Source organism: Gorilla gorilla, chromosome 5 (genome assembly GCF_029281585.2).
Source record: "Gorilla gorilla gorilla isolate KB3781 chromosome 5, NHGRI_mGorGor1-v2.1_pri, whole genome shotgun sequence".
NCBI lineage: Eukaryota > Metazoa > Chordata > Mammalia > Primates > Hominidae > Gorilla > Gorilla gorilla.
In genome coordinates, this window is record NC_073229.2 from 139003995 (window position 1) to 139021500 (window position 17506).

The 17506-nt window shown below is 33.7% G+C and overlaps 1 long non-coding RNA gene across 2 annotated transcripts in view; it reads left to right on the forward strand.

The window, feature by feature from the left end:
- The window catches only part of LOC129534499 (uncharacterized), a 294565-nt gene that overhangs the window by 97663 nt on the left and 179396 nt on the right, over window positions 1-17506 (forward strand). For both annotated transcript variants that reach the window (XR_008681113.2, XR_010134348.1), the window contains exon 3: window positions 6594-6647. This is a non-coding gene — a long non-coding RNA (uncharacterized lncRNA). The remainder of the gene's footprint in view (window positions 1-6593; window positions 6648-17506) is intronic.

A 17506-nucleotide genomic window follows, 5' to 3' on the forward strand; every position in this document is an offset into this window, starting at 1 on the left:
CATCCAATTTTTCTCTTCCTTAGCAAGACTGTAATTTGCTATACAGGACCCTTTGTAATTCTATGAGAATGTGAGGATCAACATTTCAATTTTTACATAAAAAGATCATTGGAATTTTGATAAGGATTGTGTTGAATCTGTAAATTGCTTTGTCGTTGAAACAATATTATGTCTCTACCGATGGACACATCCAGGAATATCTTTCTATTTACTTAGGTCTATTTAATTAATTTATTTCTAACAATGATTTGTAGTTTTCAGCATTCAAGTCTTTTAACTCCTTGGTTAAATTCACTCCTAGGTATTTTATTTTTTGAATGCTATTATAAATGGAGATTTTTTTACTTACTTTTTGGATTGTTCATTGCTGGTATGTAGGAACATGACTGATATTAGTATGTTTACCTTTTACCTTGAAGTTTTGTTGAATTAGTTTATTAACTCTAGTAGGCTTTTTTGTGTAGATTATTTGGGACTTTCTGGACCAAGGATTATGTAATCTGTGAAAGAGAGTTTTACTTCCTTATTTCTATTTTGAATGTATTTCTTTTTAATAAGTAGAAGATGATTCACTCTTTCTCATGAGATATTTGTGAGAAATGTAATACAACATTTACTTAGGTACTGGGAGACACTTTTCATCTCCCAGAACCTAAGTAAGGCTTGTGTGACATTGCAGACATTTAACAAGCAAATACTGGTCAAGAGTACTGTAAATGTGGAGAATGTGGAGCTATGGAGAATGTGAATTAATAAAACTTTCCAAAAGACTAATATATAAGCATAGTACTGACCAGTAGTTCTATTATCAGGACATACACTAAGGAAATAATTGAAATTTTGAGATGGTTTATATATTGTATATAATGCTCATTTCAGCATTATTTCTAATGATAGATATTAAAGCAACAACCAAGAAGTTTAACAGATGATTGTTAAATAGGTTGTTAATTGATCTTAAGATATTATACTGTATAATCATGAAAATGTTTGTTGTGGGTGTAGCATCCTATTTATATAAAAATATTTGAAAGAGCTATTTCTTCTCCATTCTTCCCCTTCTCCTCCTCTTCTCTATATTCACAAATGGATGAATAATTAATTATATATGCCAAAATACTGTTAGTGGTTATCTCTGAGTAGTGGAATTAGTTACAACTTAATTTGCGACTTTTATAAGTCCTCACATCATCTGTACCTTATTATGCATGATTTTTAATAAGGAAAGAAACAGACATGTTATCTGAGAATATTTCACTAAAGAAAGCCATTTTCTCAAAATCTACACATTATCATTTTAAAACCATCAACTTTAAAAACTTTCTTACCAGTGCACTTTGTTTTATGTGCAGAAAAATTTTCTCTGTGGCCTTTATTGTGTTAATTATGAAAGAGGTGAAAAAAAAGTGGGGGAGGGGAGAGAAAGGCTCCAGTCATTTATCTTTTATGTTTTATTTTTTGCTGGAGCTAAATCTGCTCTGAATGGTGCACTTAATGAAGGTTTTTGAAAAAAAGAATAATGGAAATAACCACAGCATTTAGCTTTAGGAACTCAAAAGGGACAAGGCTGACAGAAATGTCAGTGAACAAAGTTCTTATATTTAACAATAGAAAACTGAGTCTATTTTAGCTTAAACGAATTACAATTGCAATTTAAAATTTATTCTAAGAACAGAAGGTGTTGAGGTAAGAAAACACTTCCTGGTTGTAATGTCACATTTTGAATTTGGAAATTTATAACTACTGAGAAAAGTAAATCTTCCTAGCATTTGTTTATAAATTTTTGGTTTAGACTTCTGGTTAAAAAAATTTACAATTCTAGGTATTCTATTAAGAATGAGAATCCCTTTGAGTATTACTATTCTTAATTTTATCATTCTAATTCATCCTTAAAAATATTACAATTTCTTCTTATCTTAAAATGGGAAACATTAATATACTTATGTAATTTATCTACTTTATTTGTTCTGAAGTTTAAGCATCTATGTTTCCTACATTTCTACAACCATTTCTATAGTAACTTGTCAATATAGACATTAAGTAGTACTTAAATGAGAGGTATAAAATCTACAGTATGTTTAACATGGCTGAGTTAACATTACTGGAAATCTTTGCATTTTGATAATCTCCAGTATTCTATACTTAGCAATTTTTTGGCTATTTGAAATATAATTTATTCTGCCAAAAGTACATTAGAATGTAAATTAGTTAATACTTTATCTTGTGTTAATGTGATATGTCAAAAATGAACAGTTTGAATCTATAAGCCTGAAAAAATTAGTGTGGCATAGTTTTTTTTTGCTTCAGTTTTCTAACTTTGAACTGACATGCAACAACTGTACCAACAGTAATGCTGGACCTATCTAAAACATCTGCATGCCAAAGTATGAATTTTCTCATGTTCAAATTAGGAACTATCCTCAGAGAATGGAGGCCTGCCAGGAGTGAAGCTTCTGCACTCTGGGAGCCAATAATGGAGCAATAAATGAAATAGAGAAAAAAAACATAATATGTTGGGCTAATATTTTTCTTAATTGAACAAACACATGCTATTGAGTATTTGCTATTGCTAATAAAGGGCTGTTATACATACACATTAATAAACTGGATTCAAGCATCATTCTGAAGACGTTTATGCTCTGCAATTCTCAGTCTGATTTTCAGGATAGTGACTGGAAATATTGGTGAATCTCTCTCTTCTTAGAAATGTATAAGATGTTTACTATTGTTCTTGGTAAATAATATATAATTATTGCTTAAAAATAATTAACTTTACATGAATAACATATACATTTTACTAGACAGCACTTAAATATATACACTATGTATTCATTCCAAAAAAATATTTCTCAATCATGTAACTGTGTGTTAGACACCCCACAGTACTGAAAAGCTAATTTTACTTCATGAGTATGCAGTTTGGTGGGAAAAAACACCCAAACATAAATAAAGAAAGTAATTGAAATTGCTACAAATGAGTTTTTAATCTGATGTACATTCTTAAGGAAACATCTGAGGGACAGAGCTAAAGAGAGTAACAAAAAAAAATTTATTTTTTTTCTTTTTCTAAGAAAAATAGCCAGGCACGGTGGCTCATGCCTGTAATCCCAGCACTTTGGGAGGCCGAGGCGGGCGGATCACCGGAGGTCAGGAGTTTTAGACCAGCCTGACTAACATGGAGAAACCCCATCTCTCCCAAAAATACAAAATTAGCTGGGCGTGGTGGCGCATGCCTCTAATCCCAGCTACTCAGGAGGCTGAGGCAGGATAATTGCTTGAACCCGGGAGGCGGAGGTTGTGGTGAGCAGAGATCGCGCCATTGCACTCCAGCCTGGGCAACAACAGCGAAACTCCATCTCCAAAAAAAAAAAAAAAAAAAGAATAATATACTTTGAAATAATTTCAACCTCACAGAAAAACTGCCAAACAGTGCAAAAAAATTCCTTTATTTCCATCATCCAGATTCCCCCCTTGAAAATATGGCATTTGCTCTGTTTCCCTGCATTCTTCTCCTGCCCATCTCAAAAGAGGACCTGTTTAAGCACCTTGATTAGAAATGGCCTCTGTGAGGAGCAGGTGCTACATGAACTAAGACCTCAAAATACTGAGAAGTAGCAGTCAAGCAAGTGTGGAGGGTTGTAAATATAGGGGACAGACATACAAATTCCAGAGATGGGAAAGAGCTCAGCACTTGAAAAGAACAGAGTTTCCAGGACCTAGTATATGGTAGGAAGGGTGGAAACAAGGAAGAAAGGGAATGTGCCTTTTACAATAAGAAATAGTGGTTTTATTCTATGTGCAATAAAAATCCAGTAAAAATCTCATGTGGAAATGATATAGTTTGATATACATTTTTAAAAGTTGTTATGTGGAAACAGATTGACAGGTTCATGAGAGCGAGTTTGATCCAGATTGGCTTAATTCTGTATTTAGGATTTGTATTTCAGTGCAGAATCTCTTTGGGGTTTTCAGTCCAATCAACTTATGTAGACTTCCTTCCAGTATTCTTTGCATTGAGAAATTAGGAGACTAGGCAATGGTGTAAGCAAGGGTTGCTAATAGCCAGGTTTTGAATAGTAACAATGAAGATGGAGATGAACAGATAAATTTTAGTTTTATTTTGAAGAAAAAATTGACAGGATTTTCTGATGTATTATATATGAGGTATTATGTGTGAGGTTCAGCAAATGAAATAGTTCAAGAATGGTACATAATTTCTAGATCTAGTAACATGAAGGATACTCATACCATTTTCTGAGATAGGAGAAAATTGGGGGTAACTGAACTGAATCAATAATTTATATTTTATACTTGTTAAGTATAAAAGTCTGTAACTTTTAAGGAATAAGCCATTTTTAAGCCTAGAGTGCAGACAGAGATCAGATTTTGAAAAATACATTTGGTGAACATCAAAATAAAAGCAATATTTAAATCTGTGGGAATAGATTAATATCACTGTACAATGATACTCACATATACAGTGAGCATCTTTTATGGAATAAATGTTATTATCGGTATGGGGTATATCCTAGTGAATATGATAGATTTGTGGAGATTTTATTAGAGTGGGAGGTAGATAACATTGTAGAGAAAGGCCAGAAAATGAATTCTGAATATATAGTTGTAGAAGTCTGGGTGAGGAAGAGTACCCAGAATAGTAGACTAAGAAAATCCAAGAGTGATCTAAAAGAGGGGGCTTTTAAGAAAAAGGAAATTGTTTAACCGTGGGGAGTATTGCTAAGTAGTCAAGCAAGCTAAACACAAGAATGAGTCCACCAGCTTGGCAATACAGAGATTGTTCGTGCTCTGAGAATACTCTATTGGTCATACTGTTGGGGCCGTCAGAGTGAGCAGGCGTGGAGTGAATAAGCGGTGAGGATCAGAGACAGAGTGCAGACATTTAATTTTTTTTTTTTTTTTGAGATGGAGTTTCACTCCACCACCCAGGCTGGAGTACAATGGCATGATCTCGGCTCACTGCAACCTCTGCCTCCCGGGTTCAAGTGATTCTCATGCCTCAGCCTCCTGAGTAGATGGGACTACAGGTGCACACCACCACACCCGGCTACTTTTTTGTATTTTTAGTAGAGACAGAGTTTCACCATGTTGGCCAGGCTGGTCTCAAACTCCTGACCTCGGGTGATCTGCTCACCTCAACCTCCCAAAGTGCTGGGATTACAGGCATGAGCCACCACACCAGGCCTTAAATTTTTATTAAAAACTAAAGAATTGTTGAAAGCAGCATCTCCAATTTCCGGCAAGTGGTCTGACCATCCTGCCTAAAATATCATTTAGGAAATTTTCAGATTTACTTTACTATTGAGAAAGGACAAATGAAAAATGTAGGGACCCCTTTTTAAAAAGGAGATCCATTAAATGTTTACCATAACATCCACAGAATTTTGGAGGCTTTCCAGATAAAGAAGGTTAGGATTTGCTCACATTCCACTAGATAGTCTTTAGGGTGTTGCAAAAATTATGATCAAATTAATCATATTTCTCTAAACTTAGTGATTTATTCACATTTATTAAATAGTCCATGATTATTAAGACAGACTTAACAGATTCACATTTATAAACACTCAGCATCTAATAGTGGTGTATGCATGTTTTAGATAATTTCAGTGTTCTGTATAGCATTTTCTCTGTGAGGAACTTCAGATTACTGCTAAGGTGTTAAAAACTTCCTTTGCTTAACAGTAACATGTAACGTTGATTGCCAAGTAGCATTTGATGTATACTCAACCAATCCATAATCTTCCACAATGCTCCAAAATTACAGTAAACTTGCCCCACTACTGTAGCACTATGCAAGCCACCACAGTTTTCTTAATTTTAATAATTTTTGTGGAACAATATACATCTTTGGAATAGTGAAAACATTGCTTAAATTGGGGTGACAATAGGTAGCTTGTTCTTATATTAATATGTGGCTTAATATAACAAAATTGGAATGTAGGTAATATAGTAGACAAAGAAAAATCATTATTTTTTTTTAGAGGAAAGTAGATACAGAGCTAAAAAATGTCACAAGTTAAAATCGAAGCTCTAATAGTTTATATTGGACCTGTACTTAGGTTGAGTATTTTAAAAATATTATGATATTCATGTTGTTCACGTACTCATTTTTCCCCTGAGTGAAAAGCTGCAAATTGCATATTGTATTTTTTTCTAGGAGAGGTAGGATCACACATATTATGTGTGTTGGGATAACCTAGGGTTGCTTTGTCTAGGGAGTTGATAAAAATAAATTTTTAGAATTCTTGATCAGAGTGCTAACTGCATATTTGCAGGATAAGTGGGACTATAATGAACCAGAAAACCGACTTCCTATTTAATTTTAACTTTAAAAATAAGCATTTGAGTTTTAGATTCAAAATGTGTTTTTATGAATGGAGAAAATACATACAATTTCTAATCTACATATTCACTATGCTCCCTAAATTCATTTATATGGTATTATTGGGAGCTGAGAATGGTTTTGTCTGAAAGAATAGCTTAGCCAGAGTAGCTTAGATTCTAGACCAGATCTAAAAGTAATCTTACTTTTACAGATAATGAGTTCTTTTCATTGTTCATTTGCTTGTTTTCAGTGTAGCTCTCTGTATACGACTAAATGGCTGCATAATCATCTGTGAAAATTGGAGGTAAGTACAGTAGTTTAAATTTAACCTATTAGAGGATGTTGTTCAAGGCACTAGGAGAAGACTGTGAACTTTAATTCGTCCTTGCTTTAACTAACAATCTCATTTGTGTTAAGATACATAGCAGCATTCATAGTTGCACCACTCTGTTATGTATTTGGGGAATCGGAGCTGCTCTGCCTTAGTAACCATTAGCTTACTGCAGTAGCTTTTTTAAATGACACTGAGATATCCTTCTGCTAAAAGTCAGTGCAGCCCTTCTATGAATGCATGTGACAATTTGTCTTCTCAGGAACATTTTCTCCATTTCTTTTCATACTTGAATTCTTAATAATTCCAACCAGATGGACATCTGCCTCCTTCTCTAAATAGCAATGCTCTAGAGTTTGCCTGTCTTGAGTTTTTTTTTTTTTTTTTTTATCATTTGTGATGAACTCTTTAATGAGCAGTAGCAAAGGGATCCTGGAGCTCAGCTTGTTAATTAGCAGTACAGCTTCTGGCTAGTGTAAGGTCGAAAATAATTGATTTATATTTCAGTGTTATACCATATACATGTTCTCACACAGAAGTATTTAGTAATCTTACTGCAAAGAAGATTTAAAAAAAAATCTCTAAATTGCATCTGCTTAGAAAGCAAGTCAGGAAGGTAGGTGTTTATATTTTATTAATGTGAAAGATTAAGAGGATTGTTCTTATCCTAATCATGCTTTCTTGTTATAGAATTTGAAAATGTAATAACATACAAGATTTTCTCCATGATTCTGGCTATATCTAGAGTAGTAATTTAAATAAAACTGGATTATAAATGATATAGGTATACTATATATTAGGACATTTCTAAACATTAACAAATAAATGCTTGTTTATAAATTTAAATTTATCACTGAGGTTAGTTATAGTCATAGACCCAATAAGATATGCTTGGAAACTTAGTGCAGTAAGAGGATATTGACTAGGAGTCAGAAGACCTAGATTCTATTATTAATTCTGCCACTATTTAGCTATGCAACCTTTGGCAAGTCATTTCTTCACTTCTCCCATCTGTAAAATTATGTAATTGATCTCTAATCTCTAAGGCAATTTGCACCTCTAAAATTCCATGAATTGAAGTTTCTTCTTCTGATTACCTTTCCCTTATACTGACATTTCTAGTAACTCAGGCAAGTGACATGCTCTAGCGTTCTTATTTCAATATATCATACCAGAACATATTTAATACTATTATTTATGGCTTGAAATGCTCTTTATACCAGAATATAGGTCTTTGTTCATTTCCATATCAATATCTTTTAACTCTATTTGAAGAATAGCAGCCTTTGTCAAACTTTACAAGAATTTCTGGCTTTATTTGAACAAATATCCATTTGGACTTTTACATTCACCTCTGTAAATAAACTATACTTAAATTCTGAAGAAGACATTTTTTGGTTGTTTTAGGCCCTCAGAGATGCTGGAAGGAGTTGTCAGATACTGTGTCTTCTCTTTCTATGTACTCTGTCCTTTATTTTGACTAAACATGATTACCAGCAATTTTGGTGAAGAAATAAATGATGTGCTCATCAAATTTTCCCATGATATGCTGGATGAGAGGGCAGAAACAATACGTTTGAGAATTGTGATTCATCTCCAGAGCACCTCCAGGAACTAACAATGGGATATACAACAGGAAAGAAAATGTCAAAGCCTGCATTTTGGCAAAACAATAAAATCAACAGGACAAACCCAGAATTATAGAAACTTCACTTAAAAATCATATTCATCAAAGAAAAGACATTGTTAATTATCCAGAAAAATATACTGCATTAACATAAGTAGAATATTTTGATGTCAGAAGGGGATATTCTTGTGTCACATTTGGACAGCTGCATTGAATAAGCTGCATTGAATTCTGTGTTTAATTATTTAGCTTAGTAAATACAGAGTTAAGCTTTAGTATAATATGATAGCTAGAAAGAGAAGCTCCCAACCCTGGCTGCCTTTCAAAATTACCTCTGAAACTTTCCAAAATTAATATGATAGAGCTCTGCCCTAAGAGATTTCACTAGTAGGTCTGGGATATATACTAAACAGCTGTATTGTTTTTATGTGGGTGCATAGCCAAGACTAAGAACCACTGGTAGAGTGGGAAGAGTTTGCTATCCAAGAAACCTAGATAGAAATACAAAATTAATTAGCTTGGCCTTTCACAATAATACTAATTATAAGAAGTACCAAATATTGCATAATTTCAATGAGTTAAGTGGTTTACATATATTATTGCATTAATCCTTATAATAATCCTCTTTTATAATGATAAACTGTCAATGATGTAAAGTTATTTTGCCCAAATAGCGTATGTAATAAGTGGCTTCCTTGGTTTCAAAGATACTTCTCTCATTTCAATCATTATATTATATTATTAAAAAGCTACTTGTTGATGAACTGGGATGATGAAGGGAATCACAGTTTTAAGACACATTGCTAGCAGGCTTGGAGTAGAAACAGCCAGCCAGTGGGTCGGAAAGGATGCTGGAGTCTTGCAGGGCACTGGTAGTCAGTAGTCACAGCTGCAGCCACAGAGCTGTGGTGGGAGAAGCATGTGAGCACAGAGCTGAGGAGGACCTCCCAGCTGCAAAATGGCACCAGCTTCTCCTTGAGGCAGAAGTCTCCTTAGAAAAAAGAAAAATGTAAAGGAAAACCCTTTTCTCATTTTGTCTATTCTGGGCACCAGAATATAAACAGAAATCACCAGCTAGAATTATATGTTGGGGTATCCAGTTCTTTCTAAGGGTCTAGTCTTTACAACTAAAGAAGGTGAGTGGTTTCAGCCTGGGGTTTTCTTTTGTGTGTCTCAAGTTGATCTGGCCCTATGTCACTTGTTCTGGTATATCTGTTTCTTACTTTATGGTCCATGCTGTTAATTAAAAGAATTTCTTCTGCTTAGTTACACTGGGTGTGTGTGTGCACCCACACACGTGCATGTATGCATGGCCAATACTGCATGCCCTCATCTAAACTGAGGGCTTACTCTACTATTTCTTTGTAAACGGTTATAACCATGAAAACAATTTTTTACAAAGCATTTTGGGTGAAAGGATTTGTCCTGAGCTGAAGACAGTTCCCTCTATGGCAGCACAGCATTCTTCAAATCATGGAAACAAGAACTCAATTTACTTTTGTGAAAACTAGACTGGCGTGATAGTAATTGCGTTGCTATCAGAGCCAGAATGAGACTGGAAGTGATGGTGGGTTGACAGCAGTTCTAAACAACATTTTTAGTCACTACAAGACAGACTCAGAGACATGTTGTTGCAGTGGGGATGGCCCATTGGCTCATTTCAATTTGTTATCACAGGACTAGTAAAGAAGGAAGAACCTGTAGGGGTTTCTTATATACTTATTTAATATTCAAATAGATATTCGCTCCATAAAGACATAGTTTAACTTGCCAGGACCAAGAAATTATAAGCTTCAATTTGAGCCAATAAATTTTGGAATCTTGATTATAACTAGAATCTTGATTTTTCTGCTTTATATATGACCCAGGAAATAAAAGTTACATAAATAAGCCATAAAAAGCACACCAAAAACATATTCCTTTTCTTCAAAGAGCTTTTATTCTAGATATATTTCATTTTGGAAAAGTTTTGTTCACTTGAAGAATTTTGTATTATTACACTTTTTAATGTAGTCATTAATAAGTTAATTACATCTTGGAGAAAATACTTAAAATATACTTTAAGAAAGTGAAACATTTTACTTGTTCTGCCAGTGTTGCCAGAGTGGTAGAAAGTTATTTCAGAGTAAGAATGACTGGAAACAAATAAATAAACAACAACAAAAAACCACATAAAAAATGAAGAATGGGCACAAATGACTATACATGTATTTCCCTGCAAGTACCTGAAATAATCTTGGGAGCCTGTTATTATACTAGAGCTATTTTACAGAAAAACTGATAAAAGTAAAACCAGTGTATGAAGACACACAAGATGGAAGTGTCCATTATCATGGCATTTGAAATATAAGATTTATAGGTCTCCAATGCTGCTGAAGCCAGCCGAATATGCTGGTTCACTGAGTTCAGGTTGTCATGCCTAGGTTGGGGCTCACTAAAAGATTCTAATGCAGTGGCCTTGATTATGCCTTTGATGAGCTTAGTGACTTTTGTGGCATACCCAATTCATATTTGAAGGCAATGTTTTCCTCAATAAATTCATGTCATTATGAATATCGAGGCCATAGAAATAATGATTGATTCTTCTTTTGTGCACAATGTGCTATTGATTTTTCTTTGTCAGCATAAATTAATGTACCCTTTTAACTTCCCAGGACAAAACAAGCTAACTCACCTTCTTTTTTCAGTGGTGCCATATTAGAATGATGTATATGTACTGACAGCTTTGTTTCCTTTAGATATTGCTACAATAATTATATTAAATTCCCATAAATTACTACTAAAAGTACTTAAATCACTAAGTTTAGTGGTCAGTGCAGTTTTATGTATTGAAAATTCTGGAGAAGATACATGGTAAGAATGATAGTCTGTGTCTAACGTGTGTGTAAGTGTGTTTAAATATAAGGATAAAAAATATATTAGGCCGAGTGAAGTTCTGAATACTTCATAATATGAAAGTTGTGCTTTAGTGGGTTTGGAAATTGGTTTAGAGACTATTAAGGCAAAAAATCAGTGGAGGTGAATTATTTTGCATAGAGAGCAAGCATCTTAATTGTTTAGAGGTTTACTCATATTTTGATTCTAACTTTTAAACAATGTATTCTGGTATCATTGAATTAGGAAGTGTATTCTTAAAATTCACAATCATATAATTGAAAAGTCTTGTTATTCTTAGACTTTTAACAAGAAAAATTATTTGAGTTGTTACGTATATTAAACTTTTCTTTTACAAAGGTATACCTTTCATGTATTTATTACCCAAGCGGGTGTTTTTTATGTGTTTCCTAATGGTCTTTCATCATTCTAACATTAAACACAAGGTACTAGAGATTCTAGAATAAGAATGAAAACAACAGAGTTTTTAGGACCACCTCATTGCTGACTACTTGGAGCAGCATTAATAGTGTGGTCTATGTGACTGGTTACTCCTGGAGTGTCTAGTGTACAACTCACATAAGTATTTTATATCCCTGATTGATTTTTCATGGAAGATAATAATTTTTATTTGTTTTTAAATTATTTATAAAGTATTAGTTCACTTTAGAGTATGAAAGATATATCATGACATATATTTCTCTTCTCCCTTTCAACTTTTGTTTTTTGAGGCACTTATTTGTCAAGTATAGGATGTAAAAATATCCAGAATAAATTTCAGTTGATGTCTTGCATCTGAAGATTCATATTTTCTCTCCATCTTCCCCACCTTCTTTGCATTCCCAATACAGTGTCTCTCTTTAGGACACACATATTATTACAAGGTTTATTACCACCGTGGAGTTCCTCCCCTTTGACCTCCCTCCAGCACTTGACCCATTCTCAACCGCTTTCTGGTGAATTATTTTCGTATATATTTTACACTTACTCCCAACAAGCCAAACAGATCAAATGGATGGTATCCATTCACTTTTTAAACAATTTCTCTGGTAAATGTAACTTCTAACACCCATGTAAATGTTGCAATATTTCTGTAAAGAGACACTGAAAGTTCAAGAGAGTAAACCTGGAAGTGCAGCATATTAAATTCAGTTTGATTACTGGCATTTCTCTTGATTAGATATATGCTGGACTCATAGAGGGTTTGGGGGTGCTTATGCTACAAATATTAAGTATTCCTTCCATGAAGAATTGTGAAAAAAATCTCATAGCTTCTACATCTGATGTCTGAGAAATAATACATTATCTATTCACTGTAAGCATCTGAGTAGAATTCCATTAGTTATTCTTTTATGAAATAGCTTTGCGTTTTCTCTTTGGGATACTTAACAAGCCTAACATCAATATTTTATTTGTTCCCTATTCATTTGAGATATTTTGTATCAAATTCATTGCAATATTTCTAAACATCAAAAGCAAAATGTTAGCATAATAGAAGAGAAACAGAGAACACTAAGTAACCACTAATAAAAAGAAAATTAATTCATAAGCTCTCTGTAGTAGGCTTCAAATATTTTTGTCAAGAACTGTAGGCAATTTTAATAATTCTTAAATATTCTTAATATTTAATCATAATTATATCAAGTATATAGATCTGCATGTGCATATATGATAATTGTTATAAAATCGTGTTTGTTTAGCTTGACTTCTCTCAGATTAATTATCATCTCAATTTCTTTTAGTCCTCCCCGTTTTCTTATACATATGAAGCCTCAGCCGTGATGGCCAATCTACCTTTTTAGTTAATTTACCACTGCTGAAACCTTTATATCCTAATCTAACACCATTTTCATTAGTTCCTGATGAGGTAAGTTCCTCAGGCTGAGTTTCAGAACTTTCACCACACCAGTTTTTCTGAGATTCTCATACTTTATCTGAAGTTTTCTTCCAGTTCATTTGCCTCTTTTCTGGGGTAAAGAGGACAGAGTAAAGATATTTCTGTCCTCTAGACATCATTTTTAAACTCCTCTCACTATACACTCTCTGGTGAAGCTTAGCAGCTCCCATGATTTGATCCGAGTTTTTCCCAAATCTGAACTTCAGCACAAATTTCTCCTTGGTTGTAGATGCATGTATCCCAGTGCTCCTGGGCTTCCTTATGTCTCACACCAAATCAGCCATGTAGTCCTGTACATTCTGTCTTCTTAAAATCTCTCCCCTCATTCTCATCTTCAACCTCATTCCCTGTGCTTCAGTAAATGACTTGATTATCGTGTCTGTACTATGGCAGCGGTTTACCAGCTGCTGTCCAACTCTCCAGTCTTGTATTCCCCTACATCACCCTATATGCATTGAAAAATCTTTTACCAATACAAAAATGAGCTTATTGGTGTTTCCTTAAGCCCTTGGTCAGTGTTCTCATGCAGCTTAAAATCAAAATTGCTTTAAGGACACTACATTTTCATCCCCAAATATCTCTCCAGTCTTGCCTGTTTTTTTGACATGGTTTATAACCCCCACTCCAAGTATACTGGATCCAAATCGTTCTGACATATGTAGACACTGAAATCTTCTCTGCTGTTGATAAAACTGCTCTATCTCTCTCTCTTTTTTTTTCTGAAAAGAGTTCTTGCTTTTTTTCCTTCTGATGATAGAAATAAACATTTTAAAGATTTTTGCTCTCCTAATTAGAGCTATAGCACAATATGTCAATATAATCATTATATTATCTCATATAAAGATTATAATGATCTTCATTTTTACTACTAAAGACTAAGGCATAGAGAGGTTAAGCAACCTGTCCAAGGTCAAAGGCTGGGAGTGTGTCAGGGCTGATATCTGTAATAAAAGCAATGTAACTGTTATTGCTGAAAGGCTTGTCTACATTAATTTGGTGCGAAGATGTGAAGAATTTAAAATGAACAGCTTAACCCCCAGTGAAATTAATAAAGTGAATACAAGTCAAATGCAAGGAATTACTGAAAGAAATGTTTGTTATTGTTTATGTGGTTGTTTGGGTCTTAACTCTAGACTTACAGACTCAAAAACAACCTCGTGGCTTAATTTAAAATAAATAAAGTAATAGATAGACTTTGTCAGATTAGCAGTACATAACACAGAAGTATTTGACGGAGTGCAGAGACACAACTCTGATAAAGAAACAATGAAGAGTTATTGTCTCAATCATCTTCTTTATCAGAACATAAGCTCCAAACAGAGGATATTGCAGACCATACATCACTCTCCTAGAGGGGAGTCTCCAACTAAAATAGCCACACGGTATTTCTGGAACAATTTCAGAAATGAGAAGAGTTCTTTTGTCATATGGAAAAGGTAATAGTCTGTCTTTTATAGAAAGAATGATGCTGTGGCAGGCAGCACTTATGTTTTGCCAAGCAAATAATGAAATGAGAGTTCACTTTTGCCTCAGTGGTACTGGTTGTCATTTCACCTTTCCTTTTGAGAAAGAAAAGTGGCAAAATGGTGTTTTTTTATTTCTATTAAGTAGTTTTATAGAGTACAGTGAAAGAAATCCTAAACAAAAGATACTTGTAAAAGAACTTTCCATATTTCATATACATATAATATTCCACTAGAATTCATGATGTTTTCCTAGACCCTATTATAGTAGAAAAAGATTTCTTTTTTACTTTTGGAAGAACATGAAATTGTAACTTTTGTGGCTTGTAAACCTCAAAAAGAAAACAAAAACAAGTAGTGCCTTTATCCAGTAGAAAAATTATTTTTATTTGTGTAGTTCATAGGATGTAAAGGATCACCATAATATATTTGACAGAAATACATAGCTAGAACTATGAGTGTGATTTTTAAAAATTATTGATTACTTCTAAGCACAGGCATTGCAGCCTTCTGGCTAGACTTGCAATGCCCTCCTTTCAAGTCAATACATAAGTCTCCAGATCTACTTTCTCCTATAAAATGGTCAATGTACTGTTGAGTAGATTCAGTTTTGAAGAGAGAGAGGCAGTACAGCATTTCAACTGGAATTCTTTTGACTGGAGGGTTGGGTGATTAAACTGGTCACTTGTGGAAATATATTGATTTCATGATATATTTTCAGGAACCTATTTTTCTTTTCTGAAACTCTGTGTCATGATGTGCTATTTAGAATTTCTTTTCTTCCCAGAGGGACATGGTATAGCTTTCATCAGCTGCAATGAAGGTACCACAATGGAAAAAAGGAATATGATGTCATTGTAAATGCACAAATATGAATTTGTGTTTTCCTTGGTTGTTTAAGGGGTATAAAGTAAACATTTTATCTTTTGCATTTACATACTATGAAGAAAAGAATACTATGATGTATTAAATTTTTAACTTACAGATAACATATAAAATGTATAAAATACTTAGCTTTGTACCTAGCGTAGAATATTGCTTACATTTTAGATTAGATTTTTTCCTTTTATGCTAGATTTCTTTGCTACACAGAAGACAACTTAGAAATTGTTCTTTAAAATTGATTATTTTGCATGAATAGTCTCATGGCCTCTGTTTCAAATCTTACTTGGAAAGAAATTAACATTTGTTGAGCATATATTATATGCCAGGCACTTTCAAATATTACATTTCATATAATGGTCACAAGAATTTTTTGAAGCAGAAATTTTTACGCTTTTCTAGATGAGAAAAATGAGACTCAGAAATGTTATGTATAATGAATCATCCAAGTAATAAGTAATATAATCAAATGAAGCCCAGTACTTTAAACTCAAAGACCAGTTTTCACTTCAGATGTCGTAGTATGTCATACTAAACAGTCATCTCCAAGCCACTGCCAATGTTTTAGAAAATATGCGAACTTAAACTAGAAATAAATTATTTGCATAAAGTTATATATAAATAAAATCCCATTGCTTGCAGGAATATAATATACATTCTTATGTTTTCAACTTTTCTTCCTTGTTGACTTTTTTCATGTGTACTGCATTTTTAGATAGTCCCTGTGAGATTTTCCTCAGGTAAACAACATAGTAACAAAATTTGGTGCATAATTTTGGGGCCCATTTTCTACCCTGTCTAACCCCCTTTCTATTTCTCTTCATTTAATGGAGAGTAGACATTTAAAATGACTTGATTTCCCAGCCTCCTCTGCAGTTAGGGGCGGCCTAGTGATACAGTTTGGGCCAATGAAGTATAGAAAGAAGTCCCTATAGAAAACTGCCCTTTTATCTTTGTCTTTTCTCTTACATGTGTCTGAAAAATAGACCACATAAAAAACATTGCTTAGGAAGACAGACAGAGCCTACACCAGCTCTGGGTTACTAAACCCTGGACATGATATTGCATAAGAAAATAAACCCTTTACTTTTTGAAAGACTATGTTTTTATGGCTTTTTGTTACTTTCAGCTTATCACATCTATGATGTAAAATTATATTCTAATTCTGTAAAATCAGTTTAAAATTGATTAGAATAAAGATAAGGCTTAAACACTGAGAACATGATTAGGCCAGTATCATTTAGCTAAAATACTTATTTCTCACTTACACCCTCTGCTTTCACCAAACAATACCTTCCTTGCCTCCCATTTACATTCCACTAAGTTGTATAACAGATTTGGCAACCATGAAAATTAATTCCATATTGAATTATCATTGAAGCCAGTAGTAAGATTGTTATCCCAAATATTTGCTCTTTGGATGATATAAATTTGGTCCAGCGTTTGTAGCAGCCAAAATAAATTGGGAAATACAAAGTGCTACATGATTCTTGGAATCCAGAAGATGAAAACAAAAATCATTATTCTGGAAAAGTGAAACTATTCCTGTTGCACATACCAGAGAACACTTCCCCCCGCTCCCCTTCATGGGCCATAATAAAGAGTAAAGAATTTATATTAAGTCATTGAAACTCTTTCCCCAACAATGTCTCTTTATACATTGAGTTATCTAGGAAATTTTTTGTAACCCTCTTAAGTGTTTGATGTCATTAAACTGCTGTTAAGCTATTATATGCCTAATAAGCACAATCAGTAAAAACCAAGCAGTGGAAACCAAAACAATGCAGAGATGGGTTATCTGCAAGTCCTTGAGAACATCCATCACATATTGTTTCATTCAGCAGTCTTTGCCAAGTGTGAAGCACACTTCCATTGTTGCTTTCTAATTGAGGGTAGGGAGACGGCATGAATATACTCCAAAGTAGAAAGTTTAGTCTGTATTTAAAGAACATTTAAGGAGATTAGATATTAGTTTGAATGAATCAAATCAACAAATTACCAAGCTCCTACCAAGTGGGCTGGTCACTTAAGATTGTGAACCACAGGATGTGTTTGTGTAAATGTTTCTTAGTTGTTTAAATATCCTATC